Source organism: Chiloscyllium plagiosum, chromosome 1, assembly GCF_004010195.1.
Source record: "Chiloscyllium plagiosum isolate BGI_BamShark_2017 chromosome 1, ASM401019v2, whole genome shotgun sequence".
In the NCBI taxonomy this organism is placed as follows: domain Eukaryota; kingdom Metazoa; phylum Chordata; class Chondrichthyes; order Orectolobiformes; family Hemiscylliidae; genus Chiloscyllium; species Chiloscyllium plagiosum.
In genome coordinates, this window is record NC_057710.1 from 108,451,157 (window position 1) to 108,475,004 (window position 23,848).

At 39.4% G+C, this 23,848-nt stretch overlaps 1 protein-coding gene across 4 annotated transcripts in view; it reads left to right on the top strand.

Annotated features, from left to right (window-relative positions):
• Window positions 1-23,848, top strand: part of ppargc1a (peroxisome proliferator-activated receptor gamma, coactivator 1 alpha) — a 697,135-nt gene that overhangs the window by 157,383 nt on the left and 515,904 nt on the right. The window lies entirely within an intron of this gene.

Here is a 23,848-nt window from a genome sequence, read left to right on the forward strand (position 1 = left end):
TAGCAACCAGAAGTGTACACAATATTCCAAACATGGCCTAACTAAAGCTCTATACAGCTCTATACATGACTTACCAATTTTTATGCTCTGTGCCTGACCACGACTTGTGTAAAATCAACAATTCTAAAGTCTGATCATCTCCCAGAAAATGAAACCACTTTCCTCAGACAAACTCTGAATGAGCCTGCAACATTGTCTGTTACCTGTTTGATAGGATTGGGCAGAAGGTGGAAACAGAGATTTGACCTTCTGAGGTGTACCACTCCTTGTCGCAGTGAGGCAGTTTGCTCCGTGTGCATTGCTTTTGCCTAGCTATTATTAATAATTGAATGTTAATCATTTCTCATTCCTGATGAAGGACTTAAATCCAAAACGTCGACTCTCCTGTTCCTTGGATGCTGCCTGACTTGCTGTGCTTTTCCAGCGCCACACTTTTTGACTCAACTATAGTGGGTACCAAAGCAGATTCAGATCCTATTCTCGTTTTATTTCCATATATTTAAAGGGAAGATTTGGTAATGAACAAATGCAACAGTTTGAATTTTGTTTTAAAGTAGTGAAACATTGAAGTCAACTTGTAATGTTTGGATCATTGCAACTGCCGAGATCAGCTAGTTCAGCTAAAGTCAGTTTTGAGTATTCCTTCTCCTGATAGGTAAGGTTTGATTATAAAGTCAGGGTTAAATGTCTGATAGAACAGACTTGCATTGAGTTCAGAGGGAGACAGGTTAGCGTGGGTGAAATGAGCAGAGATCCTATTTGGTGTTGGTAAAATATTCTTTTGACGATAACATATTCAAGATTGTCTCAAAGAATATCCTACTTTCAGATGTAATTGCAATAATCTTCCTTTGTCTCATTAATAGCATTTCTTATTGTTATAATTAACTCATAATCATCATTTCAAATAGAACTATTCATTATACAATTGAACAATGCTTATCGAATGATAAGTAAAATTCATCAGCTAAACCAGAGGAAATCTTTTAAAAAGTCAATACTAACTAGAGTTAAGGGATAGTACTGGAATCATGTAACGATCTATGGGTATAATGTTGTCAAATTGCCACTACAAAACATTTATTACATTTTGCCCTGTTGGCATTCCATATATTGCCTGACCATGTATTTTAGCTGGATCAGATTGGACAAAACCCTGGTCTATTTGACCCAAATGTAAACTTTAAACTCCACACCCCATCTGTTTAGATAACTCCCAATTAAATAATTCCAAACTCTTTGAAAATGCCAATGTGGCTAAATAAAAGACATTAAACATTATATGTAGCTAGCAAAGCATTTGTTTTTGTATTTAATTTACAATTAACAAATATATCTGAATTGCATTAGAATGGTTAACTTCACTTAAGCAAAGTTCAACTAACGATTGAACATAAGCTGACATATCACAGAAGGAGCCGTGCAATATTTTCAAAAGAATAAGGCCTGGGCTTTCAAAATGACGGAGTATTTCTCCACTGTTGCAAAGATGGCAGATGTAGCTGAAATCCAAAGTCCCACCCCTGAACATGACATCATTTCTTGGGTGTGGGAATAGAGACCGGTTGCATTTTATACATATGCTCTGCCATTTCAGCCTTCTCCACTGTTCAATAAGATCGTGGCTAATCTGGATTTAACCTCAACTCTGCATTTCTGCATACCCCTCATAATCTTTCATTCCCTTAAAATCAAGAATTTATAAGTATTTATAGATTCTGCATTAACAGCTGTTTGAGGAAGGGAATTCCAAAAACAGTCAACCTTCTGCGAATGTTTTCCTTTAATTCTGTCTTAAATGAGAGACCACTTATTTTTAAACTATGACCCCAAGTTTTAGATTCTACCATAAGAGGAAAGATTATTTTCACATCTGCCCAGTAAAGTCCCTCAGGATCTTGTATGTTTCAATTAAGTCTCTGTGACACTCCTAAACTCTAGAATATACAGACCTAGCTGGTGTAACCCTTCATCAAAAGGCAGCCTGTTTGTTTTAAGTATTAGTCTATTATTCCTTCTCTGAATTGCTCCAAAAACATTATCATCCTTCTGTAAGTAAGGTGACCACTACTAAATACCATATTCCAGATGCAGTCTTACCAATGCCCTGTATTCCTGAAACATAACCTTCCGCTTCTTGAATTTAATTGCCCTTGCAATGAAACATAATATTCTGCTAGCTTTCTTCATTATTTGCTGTATTTGCACGCTACTTTTCTGCAATTAGTGCATGAGGACACCCAGGTCTATCTGCATCTGAACTCTGCAACCTCTCACATTTAGATAATATACTTTTTAATTCTTTCGTGCCAAAATTGTTTCACACTTCCTCACATTATGCACTATTTGCCTGATTTTTGCCCACTTACCTACTATCTATATCCCTTTTTAAGCTCATTGTGTCTTCTTTACAATTCACTTTGCGAACTATCTTTGTGTCATCCCAAATTTAGCAGCGATATTTTCAGTCCCTTCATCGAAATGAATCATATGAATTTTAGAAAGTTTCTGCCTCAGCATGAACCTCTGTAGGACAACACTCATGATATTCTGCCAGCATGCAAAAGCTCCATTTATTCCTTGCTGCTTTCTCTGCTTCCTGCAGGCCAGTCAATCTTCTATCCATGCCAATATGTTATTCTTAATGTCATAAGATTTGCTTTCTGTGTTGGTCTTTAATATGGTACCTTATCAAATGTCTTCTGGAATTCTAGGTACAATACAACCTAAGAGCTCCAATAAGTTAGTTAAACATGATATCCTTTGACAAAATCATGCTGGCTCTGCCTGATTACATCGAACTTACCCAAGTGTCTTATTATAATATCTTCCGTAATAGCTTCTAACATTTTCTCCATGACAGAAGAAGGGCTCATGCCCGAAACGTCAATTCTCCTGCTCCTTGGATGCTGCCTGACCTGCTACGCTTTTCCAGCAAAACATTTTCAGCTCCATGACAGGTGCCAAGGTAACTGGCTTGGAGTATCCTGCCGTCTGCCTCCCTCCTGTTTTGAATAAAGCAGTTACATTAGCTATTTTCCAATCTAAAAGAACCTTCCCAGAATCTTAATAGCTTTGGAAGATTAAAACTCACTCATCAAAGATCTCAAATGTAAAAAGAAAGAACTGAGGATCTGATATGTGAAACCCATAAAAATTAATTGTTGGAGAAACTCAGCAGGTCTGGCAGCATCTATGGAGAGAATTGAGGAGGGGTTACTGGACTCAAAACATATTTTCTCTCCACAAATGTTGCCTGGCCTACTGTGTTTCTCCAACAATTTCTGTGTTTGTGTGTTTCATCAACCTTCTCACTCGCTACAACAAACAGAGAAAGCACAAACATCTGTGGATAGAGACACAAGGCTGATGTTTTTAGTCAGGTATAGCTCTTCCTCAGAATTATCTCACTAACTTCAACTTTTAAAATCTTAGGAAGAGATCCATCAGGAACCTGAGACTTATCATCTCAATTTACCCAGTACCACTCCATAGTAATTGTAATTTTACTAAGTGCTTCTTTCCCGTAGTTTCTCATTTATAGCTATTTCTGAGATGCTAATTGTGTCATCTGAAGTGAAGAAATATCTGTTCAATTCATCAATCATATCTTTATCCTTCTTGCTAATCTCTCAGACTCATTTTCTAAAGGATCAACACTTGTTAACTCTTTTATTTTTTAAATATCTGAAGAAACTCAGTTCCACTTAATTTTCCCTCCCTAATAATCTTCTAGTAATTCTTCACCGTCTTTTATGTTCTATCCAATTTCTATACTGCCATCTGTCTTTACAAATTGTATGTCTTTTCTTTATACTATTTTTGACCTTTTTGGTTAAACATGGATGGATGCCTTAGAATTTTTCATTTGTTGGAAAGTGTCTATTATTTACTTTCTGGAATATCTCCCTAAATGTTTGTCACTGCATCTAAATGACCTATCCCTTAACCAAAATTGCCAGTTTATTTTTGCTAACTATGCTTTTTTGCTCAAATATAATTACCCTTGTTTAATTTCAAAATAATAGTCTTGGACCCACACTTCTCTCCCTTAAACCCTATGTAAAATTCAATCATATTTTCATTGCTGGTGCACTTTCATGATGAGAATGGTATCCTATGTTGTGGTCAAAACCAGGTCTGGTTTAGCCTGCGCTCTGGTAGTGCCATACTTATTCCCATATGATCTCTCCTATCTATATGGAAGTTAAACCACCCTCCTCCCCCCCAGTAATAATCACTGTAACTTTTGACAAGCTTTAATTATTTCTGCCTTGAAACCCTATCCTCTCATGTGGTTATTGTAAGGGAGCTTGTACAGAACTCCCACAAGTGACCTCATCTTTACCCAGACTGCTCCTGAATTTAGGTCATGTATTGCAATTGTGCTCACATAATATTTAATTAAGAGTTATTCTTCCACCCTTTTGTTGCTTTCTGTCCTTCTGAAATACTTGGAACTCAATCAAGGAAATCCTGTAGTCTAATCTCAGTACTGGGCACTAGATCATACTTATTCATCTCAATTTGTATTACGAGTTCTTTCTGTTTTGATTCAGATGTGCATTTAAATACAATGCCTTAAGTTTTTTCTGTTTATTATTCTTTTATCTTGTCTTATCTAGCTGAATTACTATTAGATTTGCATTCTCTGTCCTTTCCTGCTATTTTGTTTATTATTGCCCACATTAATTTCTTGCTCTGTTGCCTTTACTTTTTCTCCCAAATGAGTGCCATTATCTGGTGCCAATCTCTTGTTGTTTCCCCATGCCTGTGCATACCACTTCTTTCCAACTAATAATTCAATGCTCTTTTGAATTCGTCAATTGAACCTGCTTACACCACATTTCCAGGCAGTGGGTTCCATACTCTAACTACTTGCTGTGTCAAAAAGTTTTTGCTAACATCACCATAGCTTCACCTGCACAACACTTTATACCTATGCCCCTCATTCTTGTTCCTTTCATGAGCAAGAACACTTCTCCCTCCCGATCTACTCTACCCCACCTGCTCATGATTTTGAAAATCTTTATCAAATCTCCTCTCAGCCGTCTTCTCTCCAAAGCTTCAATCTGTCCTCATAGCTGAATTTCTTATTTCTGGAACCATTTTTGTAAATTGCTCCTGCACCCTCTTTCCAATGGATTTGCAACTTTCATCTAAAGGAGCACCCACGATTGTGCACAGTACTCCAACTGAGGTTTAACAAATGTGTTTTCCAAGTTAACATTACCTCCTTGTTCTTGTACCCTATGCTCCCTACTAATAAAGCTGAGGACAATGTATGCTTCATTAATTTTTCTTTCCCCTTGTCCTGCCAAGTTCAGTGATATGTGTTTATATGCATGCAGGTCTCCCTACTCTTGCACCACCTTGAGAATTGTCCCCTATTTTATATTTTCTTTCAATGCACTTTTGACCAAAGTGCATCATCTCTCACTTCTGTCTATTGAACCTCAACTGCTATCTATCTGTCCACTCCACAACTTGTCCATGTTCTTGAGGTGTTCCACACTGTCTTCCTTATAATTTTCACTTTTTCCAAGTTTTCTGTCATCTGGAATCCCAATACCAAATTAAAATGACTAGTCCATAATTTCAGGGCTTGGCCTTGCAATTTTTCTTGAACAAATCCATAATGTTTGCAAGAGGAGAAAGTGAGGCCTGCAGATGCTGGAGATCAGCATCAAAACGTGTGGCACTGGAAAAGCACTGCAGGTCAGGCAGCATTCGAGGAGGAGGAGAATCGACGTTTTGGGCATAATCCCATAATGTTTGCAGTTCTCCAATCTTCTGGCATCTCCCATGTGTTTGGGGAAGATTGAAAGATTATGGCCAATGCCCCCATAATTTTTAGGAGAAAGTGAGGACTGCAGATGCTGGAGATCAGAGCTGAAAATGTGTTGCTGGAAAAGCGCAGCAGGTCAGGCAGCATCGAAGGAGCAGGAGAATCGACGTTTCGGGCATGAGCCCTTCTTCAGGAAATTTTTACTCTCACTTCTTTGAAAATTGACAGATGCATCTCATCCTGATTGAGACTTCCCAAGTTTCACCTTTTGCTCCCACTATTTAGTTTAAAACCTTCTACTTACGGTTCACAACAACACCTCTCCAAGTACAGTTAAGATGTAGACCATCCCAAAGGTACAGATCAGACTTTCCCCAATATTGGTGCTCGTGCCTCATGAATGGAACCCACTTCTCCCACACCTTTCAGCCAAGCATTCATCTCTCTGTTCTTGTTGACCTTATATCAACTTGCATGTGGGTTAGATAATAATCCAGACTGTACTGTTTCTGTTTCTGTTTTTAATTTGGTATTTACCTCCTCATACTGGTAATGTAGAACCTTTTTCTTAGTTCTACCTATTATCGTTGGTGCCTATATGGACGACGACACCTGGATCCTCCCCTTGCTACTGCAAATTATTTTCCACCCCAGAGCAGGTATCCTAAACTTAACACTGGACAGACAACACAGCTACTTGTACTCACGCTCTTTGCTGCAGCGAACAATGTCAATCCCTGACTATACCACTGCATTCCTTTGGCTTCACCCACTTGAATGACTTCCTGAACCGTGGTGCTATGGTTATTTAACTCTTCCATCTCTGAGGTCTGCTCTCATTGAAACAAAGTGGGAGAACCTCAAACCTGTTGGACAATTGCAGAGGCTGACACACCTGCACTCCTGTCCTTTGACTACCTGCCTCACTTGCAGTCACACCTTGTTGTCCCTGACTACTGATTATCTAAAAACAGTCTACTCTTAAGAGCTGTGACTGCCTTCTGGTACAGAATACCTGGCTAACTTTACCCATTCTCATGCATTGCAATATTTCAACCTTCAGCTCATAAACTCTGAGGTACATGTTTCTTTGAAAGTTGTGTCACAGGTAGACAGGATGGTAAAGATGATGTTTGACATGCTTGCCTTCATTGCTCAGGCCACTGAGTATAGGAGTTGGGACATCATGTTCTGGTTGCACAGGACAATGGTGAGGCCTAGATAAGGTGAATAGCAAAGATTTATCCCCCCGGAGTAGGGGAGTTCAAAACTAGGGACATATTTGTAATGTGAGAGGAAAAAGATTTAAAAGGGACCTTCTTCTTACAGGGGGTGGATTGTATGCGGAATGAACTGCCAAAGAAAGTGACAGATGCAGTTACAGATAAAACATTTATAAAATGTTTGGCCAGGTATTTGATTTGATTTTTATTGTCACGTATACTCAACTATAAAGTACCGTGTAAAATGTATAATGTCACCCACACAAGGTGCCATCTTAGGTACAAGTATCGAGTATACAAATCTTAAGAACAAGATAGAAAGAAAGAACAGAGAGTAGGAAAGATTTTGAGAGACAACCAAATGCAGGCAGATGGGACTAGTTTAGTTTGGGAAACTGGGTCGGCATAGACAAGTGGATTGAAGGATAATTTTCCTTGCTGTATGACTCTCTCTCTGTGACTCTATAAAAATGTTTGCTCTGGATCACAGTGGTATCCTTGAGTTCCCACATACTGTCGCTTTGTCACATCACCTGCACTACCATTCCTAATGAGTTTTTAATTAATTAATTAGTTATATTGCTCACTTATTTATGTTGCTTTAATGCATTATATTAACTTTATCATCTCTGCATATCCAACATTAAAACCTGAGAATAAAACAGGCTTAAAATAATACCTCAACCAACAGGTAGCTCTATTTCACTGTCCTGGACTAAAAGTCAATTTCTATCGGTCAGCTCTTTGCTTTATGTGTCATTTTGGTATGTCTTTTTAAATTTGCTGGGCATTGATTCTCTACAGGTGTCTCCAACAAGTTGACTCCTTGGCAAGGATTGGTGCTGGGACCCTTGCTGTTTGTTATGGACTTTAGCAATGTGGATGTGAATGTAGAACAGTTAATTAGTAAGTTTACAGATGACATGAAAATTGGGGTATTGCTGATAGCGAGAAAGATGGTATCAGTCTACATTAATCAGCTGGTAAATTGGGCAGTGCAATGGCAGGTGGAGTTTAAACCTAATAGGTGCAAGGTGATGCATCTTGGAAGGCCTAAGAAGAAAAGGATATACACAATCAATGGTAGATCCCTAGAAAGTACTGAGGAACAAAGGGTCCTTGGTGTACATGTCTGTAGATCCCTGAAGGCATCAGCACAGGTAGACAGGGTGGTCAAGAGGGCATACTGCATGCTTGCCTTCATTAGCCGGGCTATAGAAATTGGAGCCAGTAGGTTAGAACTTCATAAACATTGGTTAGACCACAGATGCAATATTATGTGTGGTTCTGGTCACCAGACAATCAAGGAAGTGCAGAGGAGATTGACCAGTTTAAGGTCTGGAATGAAAGGTCTCAATTATAAGGAGTGACTGGTTAGGCCGGATTTGATTTCCTTGGAACAGAGGAGGCTGAGAGGAATCTGATTGAAGGATGAGAGGCATAGATAGAATAGATTATGAGAATCTCTCCCGTGAGAGAAATACCAAAGACCCAAGGGCATAAGCTGAGGAGTAAGTGACTTTGGAGGAGATCTGAGGAAAAATGCTTTCACCCAGAGGATGGTAGGTATGGAGTGTGCTGCCTGAGAGGGTGGTGGATTTTCATACTCTTGTAAAATTTAAGGAGCTTCTGGACATGTACCTAAAATACCAAGTAGAGTAGGCTATGAACTAAATGCAGGTAAATGGTACTAGTGTAATTCAGTGTTTGTCAGTTAGCACAGACATGGTGGGCCAAAGGGCCTGTATCTATGCCCTATGACTCTGACTCCTCAAGGTGAGTGAAAGCCCCAAACCTTACCCTCTCTTTCTCTGTTGCTTGAGTAGACGTTCTTCTTGCTGATCTTGCTGTCTACGCTCCTGGAGGTTGTCTATGCTCCTTCAGTCAAGAGCTATCAAAAGTGTCAAGGCATTTAAATCTTCTGCACTTTAAACTATTGATGACAATGTCTTAAAAATCGCTGTCTGCTGTTTTGCTGTTTGTTGACATAGCCTGAGGCTACCATTAGCAGATTGTTGCCGTATCCATTATCACAACAGAGTTTCTGCCATTTTACAGTTTTATTAACTGATTTCAATAGTCATCGACACTTCAAAGTGAAACTCTAATACAAATGCTTGTTGTTATGAAGAATACATAGTTGAATGCAATATTAATCATTGTAAGTGATTATGTGGCTGAAAGAAGACAAATATTTGGACTGTTGGGGGAAACCAGAGCACCTGGAGGAACCACGCGGGCACCTAAAATATACATGTTGGAACCTTTTGGAAGCTCTGATGCACTGACTAATTAATAATTTGCTCGGACGTTGAAATGTCCAATGAGCAATTACCAGATAGCTGGAACTCTGAAAAAGTGCTCAAATCTGAGTTAGAATCAGAGAGTTTGAATGGTCCTAACTCACTTACCTGAACTGTTAGCCAGTAAAATTTAGATATTAATATCACTCTCGAACACCCTACTGCCTCTAAATCTGACACCCAACCTTGAAATTTGATCACTAACTGTTAGTGGGAAACCTGAACATTATCCCTACGCAGACTTGACCATTTTCTCATCCTTCCTGACCCTGACACCACCCTTACCCCTGAGGTTCCCCAGCCCTTACCACCCTCCCCCCCCCCCCAAATCCAATTCTTCCCAACCACTTGATGCAACCCCCAACCCGTCCCTAGCCACCCTGCCTCCTTGTTACACTGCCACTCAATTCACTCACGCCAGATGCTCATCCATTAACCCACAGCCAGACTCATGTTCGTTCACTAACACAGGAAAAAGCTATTTAAATGTCTCACAGTTGTTCAGTATGTTAGCAAATAAATGAACTAACCGGGTATAGCTGTTGCTACAGTGAATAGTATGATTTGGCCTCCCCCAGCTAAAGATTCAGTTGGATTAATGGTATTTTGCACATTTGTGAGGCCTCCAGGATTTAAATTTGGGTCTGGAAAGCAAGGGCATTGACCGCAGGTTGAAAAGGAGATGCAAGCACAATAATCGGATGGTGATTGTTTCTTTTGAAAGATTTAGGCGATGAAAAGTTTAAGATTAAGTTATTATCTGAACAGGAATTAATATATATTGGTGAACGCAGGTTTTGATGAACACAGTGTGAGATAATTAAAGATAAATATGTATTTCACAAATAAATATGATTAAAATTTCCTCTTTTTTTCTAGTGTATTATCAGAGTATATCTCAGTGCAACAATTCAAGAAAAAAGAAGTTTACAAGAGTTGTTGTTTGTTCAAAGACTTTTTAAAATACTCATTTAGTAGTACAGGGCTTGAGTATTGCCAAAATATCAAATTTTGTCAAAGCAATATACTGTTTAATCATTTAAAAATATCCTTATGCTTCAAAATATTTTATAATATCCCTATTCATTCTAGAGTAGGTTCATGATAAAGAATCATTGAATGTCATATTTCTTAGAGTACAGGAGTGGGGAATATCATACTGAACTGTACAGAGCATTGGTAAGACCAGACCTGGGATATCGTGTGCAGTTTTAGTCTCCTTATCTGAGGACGGATGTTCTGGCTATTGAGAGAGTGCAAAGAAGATTTACCCAGGCTGGGGTGGCATGACAGATATTTGGGAATAGACTGGATCAGTTAGGACTATATTCATTAGAATTTAGAGTGGTGGGGAAGGGGTGAATCTCATAGAAACCTATAAAATTCTGACAAGATTAGACAGGATAGATGCAGGAATTATGTTCTTGATGACTGGGAGTCCAGAAGCAGGGGTCACAGCCTAAGTAGATAGGTTGGACCTTTTTGGACAGAGGTGAAGAGGAATTTATTTACCGAGAGTGGTGTACCTGTGGAATTCTCTGCCACAGGAAACAGTTGAAGACAAAACATTGAAAACTTTCAAGAAAGATGTAGATAAAGTTCTTAGGATTAAAGGGATCAAAGTAAGAAATAAGGATACTGAATTGGATGATCAGCCATGATCATTTTGGATGACAAGCAAACTTATAAGGCTGAATGGCCGACTCTTGTCCCTATATTCTGTTTCTATCACCTTCTATTACCACTGTGTTTATCTCATTTTGCTTTTAAAAGAAATAGGTTATCGCTGATTAATACTTACAACATTAGGAGCAGCAACATCCTTTAATTAACAATGTGCAGTGATATCATAGAAAGTTCCAAACCTTTGCTGGTGGAAAATTTGTTGTATGTATATTGTTTTTGCACACATCCATAGAAATTCTAGTCCTTTTATCCCTTCTATTCCAAGACTATATTTTTATTTGGTAAACATGTCATTCTGCTATAACGCAAATTTGCTGTAATGCGATTGATAAATAGAAGACGCTGTTTCTAAAGCTTGAACTTTTTAAACTTGCGTTGGCTGTTACGCAATTTTGTTGCCAACATTTTAAACGCTGTTTCTAAAGCACGATTTTGTAGAACTGGGTTGCATAAGAATGCAAGCATCGCATTATAGAAGAACTGACTGTACTTCATAAAAATTGATATGGATTTTGTCAATGAAATTAATAATGCATCTCAATAGTTTAAGTATTCAACATCAAAGTGTATAATATTCCAATTACTTTTCTAAAGAACATCAGGGTATTGTGATCAGGTTCGTGGCTCTATGACAAATGTTTTGAAACAATAAAAATGAAACTGTCAGCAAATTCCTTACAATTAATTTTTCACTTTTACCTAACTGGACATTTTAATTAACAAATTAATCTGTTTTTTGCAATGTTTGGTACATGTTTGACATAATGTGTATTTCTGCACTGCACTTGCTACAAATAGTGAATGCTAAGTTCTTGTAAGCCTCAAGAGTTTTATGCCTGGAATCAAATTACTGGACCATGCAGAAGATAGTAACGAGATAAATGAGAAATTTGCTTAATAACCCTACAATAATTTTTCTTTTTAAAGGAAATTATTATTGACCACAGATTACTTCTGAAAATGGAAATAACCTGGGTAAATTTTATCAGTATTACCTCATGATAATATTAATTCTGTTTTAACATTTTCTATCCTTTGAAATGCTGAAGTCTAAGTGAAAATTGAGGAAAATGAATTGTTTGCTTATTACCACCTTGTTGAGAAAGTGAAGTAGCTTTTTTACATTGGAATGATAATGATATATGCTGATCTGGAATTAATTTGAAAATATGCAACATGACTTAAAAGTATTAAGTGGTCTACAGACTTTTGGATACAGACTCGTGCCTCTTTTAGCCACTTGATAGATCTGAGCACAAACATCCCTGTGATGTAGACATCATCAAAGAGGAATCAAATACAACTTAAATCCAGTGAGCAAGTCTATTGGGAGTGTTGACTTGTGGAGTAGTTGTGTCTGATGAGGCTCAAATTCACAGGTTCAGCTGTGACCAAGTTACTTCATGTACCAATCTGTGGATCAAATTCAATTTCCCACCTAATTTCATCTGGCTCATGCAACAGTTTTTTAACCTCAATATGGCTGTCCATTTTTGAAATTGTTACCAAATACCATAAATGGGTTTTTGGTAAAATCATTGGGTTTGGTCCCAAAAGTTTGACATAATATATTTCCATTGACTTGGAAGGCAACAAAACAAGGTCATGTTTTGAAAGTTGTTTAATTTATCAAAGAGGGTGTGGTGAGACTCTCAGTAGAATAGTGATAAACGGTGTGTCTTGATACTGTAAAAACACAAAATAAAAACATATAGTCCTTAAAAACTGTGGACTGAAATGAGAAAGAGCTATTTAAAAATAAATGAAAGCTGTTATTATGAAAGTAATCAAGACGACACCCACTTTAAGCATTATGTTAACGGCTGTTTGAAAATGCAGGAATTGCAGGGTTACAGATGATTTGGAGCAGATGTGGAGTACTGATGTAGCTTCTATTGGCAACAAGAAGTTGATTGGACTATGGACGAATGACCGGTTATCAATGACAGAGATATTCCTGCCTGCCAGCAACTTTTATTGGTTCTCAAAAGTTTAATCTGGGAACAAGTTATAATGAGAGAGAAGTGGACAGTTCTTGTCCAGTTTGTCTTTCTGTTTTCTGCAGTCAAAAGTCATTGTAAATCTGAAGAAAACTAGTTTATATTTCCTCCACCAGTTGTGTGCTGTGACTTTCAACTAATTAGTTAGAGATTTTTATAAGTGTACTAGCTACCTTGTGTCTCTTAGTCACCAGCGGAAGAAACTGGAGAAAACTGATTAAAGCAACGTGCTGGCCAGTAGAAAATTCAATAAGGTTCATCTCAACAATAGTGCCTGTGATTAAAACTACTGAATTGACTTTTCGGTTTTCCGCCTTGGTCCATTTTACCATCTCAGTTTGAAAGATTAGGTATTTTTAATAAACCTGTCCAGGGATACTATGATACACTTTTAAAACAGGTTGGATATGAACCCAGGCCTTCTGACCCAGAGATACCACTGCACCATTAACCCTTTACTTAGATGGCTCCGCCAGGTTACCACCCTAAGGAAGCATATGGTTACCATAAAAGGGAGTGCAGTGGAGTTGCTGATATCTGAGATGGTGGGATTGTCCTAATGTGAGAGCTTGAGGAGTCTGGGCCTGAATTCCCTAACGTTTAGAGGATTGTAAGGTGATCTGATAAAAACTTACAAAGTTCTTAGAGGTAGTATAGATGCAGAAAGAATATTTCCCCTACCTGTGGAGTGTAGAACCAGAAAACACTTTCAGAATAAAAGGCAAGTCATTTGTGATTGAACTGAGGAGGAGTCTCCTAACTCGGAAGATGTTGAATTTTTGGAATTTTTAAATGGAGAGATCTGTGGAACCTCTGTCATTAAGTAAGTTCAAAATGGAGATTGAGAGCATTCTATTTGCTAATTAGATTAAGGGATATGAGAATAATGCAGAATATGGTGTTCTGGTAGATGATCAGTTATGATCAAAATGGCAAAGCAGTCCTGAGAGGTTGAAGGGCAAAGGCCTTTTTCTGCTCTTAAATTCTCAGTTTCAATAACATGGGCAAACTGATGGATTATTAGCCAGTAAATTCTCCCAATACATCTATAAAAGGAAAATCACTATAATGTTACCAGACACAAGGTCTGCATCTTGTAATAGGTTAACCCATCACCAGTTTTCTCTAAGGGTCATCACATCTCAGGCAAAGGCAGAGATTGAGAAGGAGAGTCCTTCATGGTAACGTTTGCTGGTGCAAGAATTAAACTCAACTTCTTGGCATCAATCTGCATTGTGAAATAAAATGTTCAGCCAACTGAGCTAACAAACATCTATGGCAGGTAGTTAAAGAAATAGAGTGTCCCAATTAGCGACAATTGCTGTAAAGTGGTGACCCTTGGAAGTTTTATAAGTTTGTGACCTATTCCAGGAGTTAACCACCTGTGATTTTCCCCAAATTAGCCAAATAAGGACTGTGAGTAGGCTGTCCAAGCTGGCAGACCAATTACAAGCACTTTTGGAACTCGCACCATTCAAGGTAAGCAAAAGAATGGAAACCCAAGAATGGAGGCACCTTTCTACCTTTTTGAAATTTTAAACAAGAAATGAATTCAGCAGCTGCAGGCCACTGCTACTGGAGTGGAACTCCTCCACAGTTCAGCCTGTGGTGGCTGCTGAACTTCTCTGGGGAACTGGCCTCCATGTCTGTTGTTGGGAGTCTTCCAGACAGGTAAACTGTCCACTGCTGTCTGCAGGAAGCTGGAATTAATAGGCCTTTAATTAGTTTAGTGGCCTACTTACTGCTTATGGAGGCATCCTGTCTGTGGAAATAGCACTGTCCAGTAGCAGTGGCCTGCAGCTGCTGAATTCATTTCTTGTTTAAAATTTCAAAAAGGTAGAAAGGTGCCTCCATTCTTGGGTTTCCATTCTTTTGGAATAGAAACAGGGAACTGGTACACGAGCCAGCATCACTAGTTTTATTGCTGATCTATCTCCCTCCATATCCCTTTCATGCATCTTAAAAGCTCCACTGAGGTATCATTGTCATGGTGTAACTATTTGCTTTCACTTCCTGGACAGATACCTGGTAAATTAGATTATTTATCCATTATATAGTGTGCCTGATTTTCTTTTTTATATATCTCATTCTCATTATAAGTGATCAGTAGGGTCTGATCCTGTGTTGCACTGTTGTATACTCAATGAAATCAATGAGACTTAAAATATAAATCAGACAAGCTCTCCAATATACATGTTTGCCTTTGGAGCAATGGCTCCAAATCTCTCCTTTAAAAGATGCCACCTCCAAGAATGAAACATCTTATAATGTTGATTGTCTACACTGCCAGCATATTAAAAAGAGATGTAGTGGCTTAGTGGTATTACAGCTCGAACAGAATCCAGAAAATCAGGTAATATTATGGGAAACTGGGTTTGTATTAAGCTATGACAGATAAATATCTGGAATTATGTATCTATTGACCACAACATCACTGCTGATTGTTTAAAAAAAACCTACCTGGTTCACCAATGTCTTCCAGGAAAGGAAATCTGTCATTACATGTGAGCCTAGACTTATGGCAATATGGTTGACTCTTACCTATCCTCTTAAATAGCCTAGCAAGGCATTCAGTTGTAACAATCACAGCGAAGTCTCAAAAAAGAAATGAAACTGGACAGACCACCTGGCATCAACTTAGGCACCCAAAATAACAACAGCATAAATAGTGCTTTTGATCCTGCAGAGTCCTCTTTACTTCCAGCTGGCAGCTAATGTCAAAGTTGGGAGAGCTGCCTCACTGACTAGTCAAGCAACAGTCTGACAGAGCCATGCTAACAGAATCATATCTTGCAAACAATGGCCCAGACACTGCCATCACCATCTCTGGATATGTCCTGCTCCATTGGCAGGTCAGGCCCATCAATATCCCATGGCACAATGGCATAGGGTTTGGAGGGTTTTGTTCTGGGAGTCCTCAGCATTGATTCCAGAAACTATGAAGTTTCATGGCATAAGGTCAAACATGAGCAAGAAAACCTGCTGACTTACTAAGAATTATTCACTCTTGGCCAATGACTCTCTACTTCTCCATATTGAATAACACTTAGATGATGCACTTGAGGGTGGCAAGGTGCAGAATGTGCTCCAGGTTGGGGATTTCAGTGTCTACCCCATGAGTGGCTTGGCATCAGCAGTACTGATTAAGCTGTTCTTAAGGATATTACTGCAAGACTGGGTCTGCAGTAGATGGTGAGTGAGCCAACAATAGGGAATAAACATACTTGACCTCATCCTTGCCAATAAACCTGCTGTAGATGTATCTGTCCCTGACTGTATTGGTAAGAATGACCATTGCACAGTCCCCCTTATGGAGATAAAGTCTTGCCTTCACATTGATAATATCGAACGTCATATTTTGTTCAATTTTTTTTTTAGATTCCCTGCAGTATGGAAACAGACCCTTCGACCCAACAAGTCCACACTGACACTTCGAAGAGCAACCCACCTAGACCCATCTCCCCACATTTACCCCTGACTAATGCACCTAACACTATGGGCAATTTAGTATGGCCAATTCACCTGTCCTGCACATCTTTTTGGACTGTGGGAGGAAACTGGACCACCGGGAGGAAACCCACGCAGACACTGGGAGAATGTGCAAACTCCACACAGACAGTCACCCGAGGTTGGAATTGAACCCGGGTCCCTGGTGCTGTGAGGCAGCAGTGCTAACCACTGAGCCACTGTGCCACCCCTTTTAGACAATTGTGGACAGACTTTGAACAGATCCAACACCTTAAGTCATTGAGGCCCTGTGGGCCATCGGCTGGAGCAAAATCAAACTCTTAACACAATCTGCAGCCTTTCATGGCCTGGCATATTCCCTACTCTATCATTACAAGCAAGTCAGAGGATCAGCCCAGATTCAATGGAGAGTGTAGGAGGGAGTGCCAGGTGCAGCTCCAGGCATACTTATAAATAATGTCAAACTGGTGAAGCTACCAAACAGGGCTACTTGAATGCCAAAAAGCATAAACACCAAGTGATAGACTAAGCAATTCAGTTCTTTTTTTTTGTAGCTCCTCCGGGGGCATTTTAGCATTGGGTCAGGTTCCTCCCACTCTGCCTCAGATATGGGCAGTGGGTAATGCGCAGTAGTTCTCAGAAGAAATTAGCTCTCTTCAGACAGGAAAAGTGTCAAGACAGCAATATCTGCCATGTCCATCTAAGATTCCTAGGTATCTTCAACACTTGACAGGGAGGGAGAACCTACGGGTTCTAGAACAGTTGGAAAGGCAGTCTAGGAGTTGGGTACATTTTCCTCCTGTGCTGTTTGTGAGTTTGCAGCTTTCATATGGTCCATGTGCTTGTTCAGGACTGTCGCACCAACCCAAACTTTATACGTCACTGGACCTGACCTTGCTTCGACCATGCCTCTTACCCAGGTGTAGTATCGAGTGAAGCTGTAGACAGGCTTAAAGAAACAATCTTCCATGTATGGACTGCTTTTTCTGTTAGCCCATTGGATGATGGATGATATGGAGCTGTTTGTATCTGATTAATGTTATTTGACTTTAGGAAATACTCAAATTCCCTGTTGGTAAACAATGGCTCGTTATCTGTGGACGCTTTTGAGAGTCCATGTATTGCACAAGGTGCATGCAGGTTTTCTATCAGCATCCCTGTGTTTGAACTCAATGCATGTCTAGCCATTTTGAGTGGGTGTTAACAATGACTAAGAACATAGATCATGAAACTACCTGTGTAACCGGGTCCAAGGTTTACCTGACTGTTCCCATGACTGTGGGGAATCTGGTGGTAATTTTTGTCCTTGTTGGCATTCTAGGCACTGCCCACCAATGAAGTTATATCTGCACCCAATCCTGGCCACCAGACAAAGCTTCTCCCCAGCGTCTTCATTTTGGAAATCCCTGGATGATCATGGTGCAGTTCAGTCATATTTGCAGCAATTGTTGCTCAGGACAATCACTCCTGCTCCTCATAATAATATGTTGTCCTCTATAATGATCTGGTCTCTCTGGGTCCAAAAAGGTTTCACTTTCGGTGTGATGACCCGTTGGTTTCCTCCATCACCACCAGCTGTTTCAGTTTTGCCATGTGTGGATTTTTCTGCATCCAAAGTCTGATATTGTCAGCTGTGAGGGGAAGTATGTCCAGAAAAATTAAAACCATTACAGACTCTTCCAGTAGTAGTACCATTGATGAAGTATCTGCCAGCAGGAGGTGGATAAATGCATCCGCATTTGTTACTTGACCTCCCAGATGATGACTGCATCTGCAGTCCTCACCTTCTCCTCCCAGATGATGTTCTAACTTGTACTAATACTATTAGAGCCCATCGCTGAATTTTGCCTGAAGCTGTGGGAGACACTGTCTTGTCCTCTTCAAGTAGATCCAGCAAGGATTTGTGGTCTGTTATTACAAATTTACATCCATAAAGCTATTGGTAGGGCTTCCTGATTCCAAAAATGACTGCCAAGCTCTCCTCCTCTATCTGGATGTATTTACGTTCTGCACTAACCAAAGCCCTTGGTGCATACACTCTTGGGCATACCCCTCCAATGGGCCACCTATGCGCTACAACACCCCTTTGCCATATGGAGAGGCATCACATGACAGTACAAAATCTCACTTCTGATTGTTGTCTGTCAACACCGTAGAAGATGATACCTGTTTCTTCACTTCTCTGAAAGCTATAGCTTGGCTATACGGCCATTTCCAGGGCTCACCTTTTTTAAGAGTTGATGCAAAGGTGCCAGGATCAAGGCCAGGTTACTTGTGAATTTTTATTTGTTGTTCACCAGCCCAAGGGAAGACCTAAACTCCAGTACTGACCCGAGAGTCAGGGCACCTTTGATCACTCTCATTTTATATTCCAATGGGTATAAGCCAATCGTGCCAACTCTGTAGCCCAAGAAGGTCACTTGGGATGCCCGGAACACACATTTTTTTCCTTCCTAGCAATGCTTGCATGGGAAAAATGTTTAAAGATTATGTTCAAGTTCTTGAAGTGCCCCTTATTGGTCTTCTCTGTTATTAGCATGCATATAGATAAATAGCAACCTAGGGTAGACTTCATAAAATGGTTTCTTATCATCTGAAAAATTGCACAGACTGACAATATCCCAAAAGGCAGTCTCATATATTGATAGAAATCTTTATGGGTATTAATTGTAGTGTACTTCTGAGAATCCTCATCTAACCACAATTGCAAGTATGCATGGCTCATGTTAAACTTGGTGAAAGACAGTTGCCTTGCCAGTGTTGCATATAAATCCTCAATGCAAGGAATTGGGTATTTATCCATCTGCAAAAAGTGATTTACCATTTTTTCTTGGAATACCCATAAAGGTGAACCGACCAATCGGGCTTCACGCTCAATATGACTGGTGCTGCTCATTCTTAAAAATGAACTGGTTTGATATTTCCTTCATTCTCCAGCCTTCTGATTTCTACCTCTATTTTTGTCCATAAGGCAAATGGCACTGGGGAGCCTCAGAATTGTGGAATTGCTTCTTTGTCAACATGCAAGATGGCCCAGGCTCCTTCGATACTCCCTAGACCATTCTTAAAAATTTGCAGGTATTTAGTTAGGACTTCACTCAGGCAGCCATTTTCTAATTAAAACATGTTAAGCCAATCTTGGTGAATCTTCCTCAATCAATTTTGCCCCATCAAGCTTGGGCCTAAAAAGATTTTACTACAATCAGTGGTTAGCTGAACCAGATGCTTTTTATAAGAAATTGGAACCAAAGTTGTATCCTTAATATGTAAATGTTCTCCTTTATAGATTTTCAGTCTAGCCAAGGTTTTGTTCAAACTTAAGGATTGGAGTCCAGAGTGAATTTTGTTAAAGACTCATTCTGCAATCACTGAAATGGCCATGCTAGTATCCACCTCCATCATAATCAAGTGACAATCTAACCAGATATTTATGTTGGTTCTGATTTGGATGTTGCGAAACAATTTAACTGTTCCAAACCAGATATAGTGGACTTTCCAGGGTGTGCACTCTCATGGATACTGGCCTATGAGTTCTTTGACACAATTTAGGTCTAGTGAGACTCTTATTGCTGTCGCAAGTCTGCCTATTGGCATCAACTATAATGGTTTGTCAGCCCGGATCCTGAAGAAAATTTTAACCACTTGCCAAGATTTGGTTTTATTTTGGGGTTTTGCTGTAGGCTGATCTAAAGTCCCTTTATTCATGATATGTTAGGAGTGAGGCTCTGGAATTGCCTTCACTCAAGTGGTGTTCCTCAATCTCAGTCGGACTGAAGGGGGTGTCTACTCTAATCAGAATACCCTGCAACTCAAATGGTCCACTTGCCGCATTTTCCAATGATAAAGTCAATTGTAGTGTCTGATTGAAGTGCAGTTGGGCTTCAGCTAATAGGTGCTTTTGTATGGTTACACAATTAATCCCATGTACCTCTCAGCATCTCATTTAAGAGTTAAACCAAAGTCACATACCTCTGCCAGTTGTCTTAACCTTGTCAAACATCCTGACACGCATTCTTCTGGTTCTCAAATTGCCGAGTAAAACCAATAGCATCTCAGTATTGGAGGAGGCATGACATCATAATATTTATTAGCTAAATCCATCAACTTTTGAAAGGTTTTAGTATCTGGTGCCTCAGGGAAAGTTAGACTCTTAATAACCGAAAAAGCTGTAGATCCACAAGCTATCAGGAGAATTACTCATTGGTTTACATTTGCCTGGAAAAATAATGCATTCTTTTCACATACTGGGACCAGTCTTCCACATCATGATTGAACAAGTCAAGCTTCCCAAATAAAGGTGTGATGTCAGAAATGCTTACCTCAACTGAAAGATGATTGTTGTAAGTGAATTTCTTCAGGACCATGCTTTTCTCTTGTTACGACTGAAATAACTCTTCAGAGGCTGATAGCCTGTCACCAAGTCAACCATTATTTACACATGGAGAGTCCTTGACACTGATTCAATTCCCTCAGCGCCAGCTCTCGGAGTGAACAGGATGTCTGACACTTTTGTTCTTATCTGTCAGCCGGAGCTCCCTGACTAGACCAGATTAACGAAGACATATTCTATGAGGTCCACCTGGCTGACCTCATTACAGTCACTACAGAGAGCATTGGATTGAAGAACGGCCCTGTCAACATTCCAGCAATAGTCCTGAAGACGTGCTCCAGAACTTGCTGCACCTCTAGCTAAACTATCCCAGTATAGTGACAACACTGCCATCTACCCAACAATGTGGAACATTGCCAAGGTATGTAGTGGTTACAAGAGCAGATCAGAGGTTCAGTGAGCACTGCAGTGAGTAACTCCTGACTACCCAAAGCTTGTTCACTATCTAAAATAAGGCCACATGGGAAATTGGGGGAAGAAGACCTTACCTTCCATCTTGGGACCTTATAACCATACAGCCTTATCACAAAATTCACCAGTTTTCAAATCACCCCAACACCCACCTCATTCCACTTGCTCCTTTGACCCGACCTAATCTAACTATCTTCCTTCCCACCTATCTACTCCACCCTTCCCACCGATCAATCACAATCATCTCCTACCTGCACCCACCTATTGTCATCCCACTTACCTTTTCCCCCAACCCCACCTTCTCCTTCTATTGACTTTTCAGCCCCCTTGCCCCTTCCCAATCCTGATGAAATGTTTTGGCCTGAAATATTGACTCCCCTGCTCCTCTGATGCTCTTGACCTGCTGTCCTTTTTCCAGCTCAACACTTCATCGACTCTGACTTTCCAGCATCTGCAGAAATTCACCAAAGATCCTGAGACAGTACATTTCAAACCCATGACCCTACCACTACCATCTAGAAAGACAAGGACAGCAGATATATGGGGAGAAAAACACCACCTACAAGGTCCCTTCAAGGTCAGTCACCATCTTAGAAATATGTAGCAGTTCGTCACTGTTACTAGGTCAATATCCTGGAATCCTGTCCTTAATGACATTGTGGGTTTACCAACAGAAGATGGTTCAAAAAGGCAGCTCACCATGATCTTCTCAAAGGCAACCAGAAATGTCAATAAATGCTGGCTCAGCTAGTGATTCCCACACCCAATGAGTGAATAAGAAAAAAATATTTTTGCCACCATTCCTTCATATTTGTATTGGTAAGGCTACTGATACCAAGTGGGGAAAGACGCCCACACAATGCACATGAAAGATGGTAGGCTCCGTGCTGATTTTACGTTATGGGTTGATTCCATGTTATTCAATAGCTGGTTACATTACATGTAAGATACCCAATTGTTTCTTGCAAGACATCAGACTTAACTTTGCTACATGTTGTTAACACTAAAATTAACCACTGAAACACTGTATGCATCCTGGTGAAGGTTGGGGGAACTCAGTACAACTCTTGAAGAACTCCTTAGAATGCTGATTATCTCTTTCAAGGAGTGTTTTTTTAATGTTGTGATAGCCAGAGGTTGTCTTGTGATGTCAGTTAACTCTTTTCGGTCAGACTAACTGTCTTAGATAACGGTTGATACAGAAATAATGGGGTGAATGATTGCTTTGTGTGATGTAGATCTTATGGAGTTGGAGAAAAAATTAAAAGAAGCAGAAAAATACAACACATGACTCAGAAATAATCAGCTATGGCTATGCTGATAAACTAAAGTACATGTAGCAGCTTCAGTGTTACAAAAAACTACTCAGTCTTAATCTGGTCTTCAATACGTACAAGGATAACTAATTATTTGCATAGCACTGTTCTTAACATGGAAGGTCACCACTGCTCTCAACATTTAAACCAAAGCAACCAAAACAACAGGAAAGTTGGCACTATCAGATTGAAAGACAGTCTTTAAAACTTTAATTTTTTTCAGAGTGTGGAACATTATTGATTTTACTCTTTAATGTGCATACATTGAAGTTGTGATGTGTGGAAATGGAAGATCTATTTTTATTAAAAGGCACATTTTATGTGACTGCATGCAAAAAGAAAAATAAACATATCAATATGCATCTAACAGATATCCTTGAGAGGTAGGGGTGAAATGGCATTTTGATATGATAGAAAATGGACAGTAGTAAATCAGCCACCTGTCATACATCACATATGGTTTTCTTCTTATTGATTGATGGACAAGATAATGGATATTGCAAAGTAGTATCATAGACAGACATAGTCATCATTTGAAAAACAGAAATGAGGTATGGAAGAACAAATTGCAAAATTAAAGAAACAATGATCATCAAGGAGTATCTAACATTGCCAGGGGAGACAATATATCTGTGGTGAATAAAGAATAATCCAGTATACTTTGCTATTGGGACTAATGGCTTGACAATGGACAGATGCACATTTATTGCAGTGTCTTTTGTCTTGTTTTAGATTTGTGCATGGTGATCAGCTATGAATCACCAAAATGCTATTTCTTTTCTGTAACTGGTGCTACTTTTGCACTTAAAGTTTATGAATTGCTGAGTTAATGTGGTTTGAAAGATGAGTCAAATTCCATTTACAATTGTATTATATGTTCTTATCTGAGCCAAGCATTATCAATGCATTTCAAGTATATTTCTGCACCTAAAAAGTCTAGTTTTGTAAAAGTTTGCTGTATCCATAACAATAACTCAGTCATTGCCTGGTTATATGTTTATAATGATGTATGGCTATGGTGACCCATCTGTAACGTTTTGGTGTTTCATCATTTAAAAGTATAGTGATTGGAACCAGTTGGATCTCGTTGACTGAGTTCCTTAATTGGGGTTGTTAACCTGGGCCAATCAGGAAAGCCCTGGCTGACCAATGTATACATTTTAAAAAAAGGAGGTGCAGAATCCCCTCAGTCTACGGGACTGACTAAAGAAAAATAAAACAGGAGATGCAGAATGTCATCAGTTTGGGGGACTGACCCTAAGC